Consider the following 3,289-nt stretch of genomic DNA (forward strand, 5'->3'; position numbering starts at 1 on the left):
GGCCCCCCGGCCCGGGCGCCACTGCCACGGGGGACCGCCGCCGGCATGGTGTTCAAGCCTGTGTCTCTCAGGTGAGGATAAATAAAATGCCAGGAAAATGCGATTTGAGCATAAGAGGTCAAATGTGCTCCGAATTTTTATTAAAAAGGAAATTAATGACACACGGGTGAATTGTTGCTGGGTAGGGGGAGGTGGGAGGCAGAAGTGTGAAAAAGGATAAAGGCGCAAGGCAGCAGCAAGGGAGAAGGAGTAAGCAAAGAGCGAAGATGGAAAGGAGAACGCTGCAAGGACAACCTTCAGCCAGGATGAACTGAGCAGTACTTTAGTGCTCAGCCTGCTTTCATCCCCGTACCAGTTTTGCCAGTAGCCATTCCCTTGGCACGTCCCAGCAAAACACCACAAACTGCACTAGCACGTGTCGCACGTGCAAAAAAGGCAGTGACAAAAGGCTGTGGTGGTATCACAGAGCCCCACACCTTAGAATCATAGAAGAGTTTTGGCTGGAACAGACCTTGGAGACCAAGTCCAGCCTTTGTCCCAGCCCTGTCAGCACCACTGCCCCACGTCCTTCGCGCAACACCCACCCGTGTCCTAAACACCCCCAGGGATGGTGACTCAACCCCCTCCCTGGGCAGCCTGTGCCAATGGCTGACAACCCTCTGAGTACAGAAATTCTTCCTAATGTCCAACCTGAACCTCCCCTGGTGCAACTTCAGGCCATTTCCCCTCGTCCTGTCACTCGCCACTGGGGAGAACAGACCAACATCCCCTCGCTACAGCCTCCTGCCAGGGAGTTGCAGAGAGCAAGAAGGTCTCCCCTCAGTCTCACGGGGGAACACTGCTCTTTCCACTCGGGTAATCGATAAGATCTGGCTTCTTCAATTCAGCAGTTTTTCGGGGGGGCTTTTTGCTTGTTTGTTTTCTTCTTTATATAGGAGATGGACAGAGAAATCATCTCACAAAAAAACCCTCAACAAAATAAAATGCAATCTCCCCTCGAAAAGCAGTGAGGTTTTGCAAGAACACATCAGTTTTATCAACATTTCCATCACGACTGGAACGGAACAGCTGTTCCTAAAACAGCTCTTGAGAGTCCAGACTGGAGCTCAAAGCCCTGCTCTGCCACCTCTGCTCCTGGCACCGGAATCTCCACCTTGATGAGTACCTACACTGCAAGGTGCCGTGTTCCCCTCCCACGGGAGATCCTCCCCCTCTGCCAGAAAAGTACAGAGAATGGTATTTTAAATGACTTTTCCTTTAAGTCGGTCATTACTTTCATTTACAAAACTAATAAATACCTGGGGAGGGTTTCACGCTCTCTTTGGCTGGCACTGGAGCATGCGACAGCCAGCCTGGGTGTGCCAGGTAAGTTAAGCAACACAGCAATTCTGGATTTCACACAATGTTAGGGGTTGGAAGGGATCTATAACGTCTCTGCCTCAACTGGCCAGCCTTGGCTAGTCCCCATCTCTGGAGGTTTTTAAAAGAAATTCTCCCTAACATCTTAATGCTAAGCAGTAACACTGACAAAATCTTGACTCTTCACTGGGATGCAAACCCCATTTCCCACCCAGCGCTGATCACTGCTATTTACACTACGACTTTAAGAAGGAGGGAACAGTTTTGAACGTTGTATTTTACAGTATTTTTTTCCTCTCTCTCTCCTGCCACACGTCCTCAAACATATTTAATGCAGGAGCAGCACCTAGTAACAACAACATAACGCTGAGTTTGGGGCAGGAGGAGAGAGTGCTGAGCCCTGCACCATCACCAACTCCAAACCCCGCCGGGCACCCGGGCACCCTCTCCTGCCCAGACCCTGGGGAAGGCTGCAGAAACCTCTTCCAACCCCTCTTTCAACACACACTCCCCTCTGAAAACCTCCGGAGAGATGCTCAGGGGGTTTGTGTCACCTCTCAAGCATCAGGATCACACTTTGAAGACTTCATGCCGGAGAAGCGAATTCACTCTTTTAAAAAAAAGTAACAAGAAAAGAAAAAAAAGAAAGGAAGGAAAGAAATAAAACCAGGGGAAAAGATGTGGTCTGCCTCAGTGGTTCAAGTTTCGGCTTTATCACACTCAGACACTATCTCACTAAGCTGTTCTGCTGCACCACAATAAATGACACGTCTCGTAGGGCACGTCCTTGCTCCTACTTCATCTTTTTAATTCACTATCAAGTTTTGGCTTATGTTGATTAAAAAAAAAAAAAGAGAAAGAAAAAAATAGCGACACATTCTAGTGGATCCCTGCTCTCAAATCACGAATTTCTACAAGTGAAAATCCAAATTATTCTTTGGAAATCTGCCTCAGATCTTCCCAGTGTTCAGTTGCATTTAGAGTCAGAATCAAAGCAGAAACAAAGCTTTCCTCCTGACAGCAGAACAGTCACTCCACGACTGAATCCAGCTTGGAGCCTGGTATTCCCAGCCCAATCCCAGCCCAGGCAGCAGCGGGGAGCCCAGCCTGAAGCAGGCAATGACTTGTCGCAGCACCCGCTGCCAACGCCACTGCAGGGCGGCGGTGACGCCGCTGCGAACAGATCAAAATCAGCGCTGGGCAGCCACAATGCACTCAACAGTACTTCGAAAAATTCATCCAGACTGTTTCTTATAAATTAATAATTTTTCTTTTGCCACGAGGAGGGCAGGACATCACCTTCAAGCATTTTCCCTTTGCTCTCTGATTCCCTGTGTCTGCCTCTGTTTTCTCGGACCGCAGGGTGTGTGGAAACTTCTCCGGTCCGATACAGACTTTAAAAGGGAAGAAACATGGAAAAAGCAGGGACAGAAGACACACCTGTTGAACACGCAGGTGAGAAGTGAGAAGCCTAACATGCATTTAGAAAAGACACACCAGGCACATTTGGAAAATGTGCACACCAGCAAAAAAAAAAAAAAAATAAGAGACCTGATTTCTTTTATTTATTTTTTTTGGAGTAATATACATCGGTCTTGATGGTCATAAAGGTCTTTTCCAACCTTAACGGTTCTTTGACTGAACTCAGAGCCTGATGACTTCTCTCCACGTTCCTTCCTGGATTAGTTTTCAACAGTTTGCCACAAATATTATTTTCTGAAGCAGCATACTTGCTTTTTGTTCTCACGATTATGAAAAGCAAAACCATTTGCAAAAGAAAACAACTTTGTACAATCTCGGCGTCGGGCTCCTGGGCTGACAGCATTTTGCAAAGCTGACTTCAGCTTTTTCCTTTTTTTTTCATTAGGAAAATTCACTTGTTTCAGGAAAGGTCTCACTACAAAAAACCAAACCAAAACAAGAAGACGGC

General features: G+C 47.3%; 1 protein-coding gene across 1 annotated transcript in view; it reads right to left on the reverse strand.

Annotated features, from left to right (window-relative positions):
- The window catches only part of EYA3 (EYA transcriptional coactivator and phosphatase 3), a gene marked incomplete at its 3' end in the record, with an annotated part of 31,265 nt that overhangs the window by 26,599 nt on the left and 1,377 nt on the right, over positions 1-3,289 (reverse strand). The window lies entirely within an intron of this gene.

This window comes from Apaloderma vittatum, unplaced genomic scaffold (genome assembly GCF_000703405.1).
Source record: "Apaloderma vittatum isolate BGI_N311 unplaced genomic scaffold, ASM70340v1 scaffold12565, whole genome shotgun sequence".
NCBI classification, from domain to species: Eukaryota; Metazoa; Chordata; class Aves; order Trogoniformes; family Trogonidae; genus Apaloderma; species Apaloderma vittatum.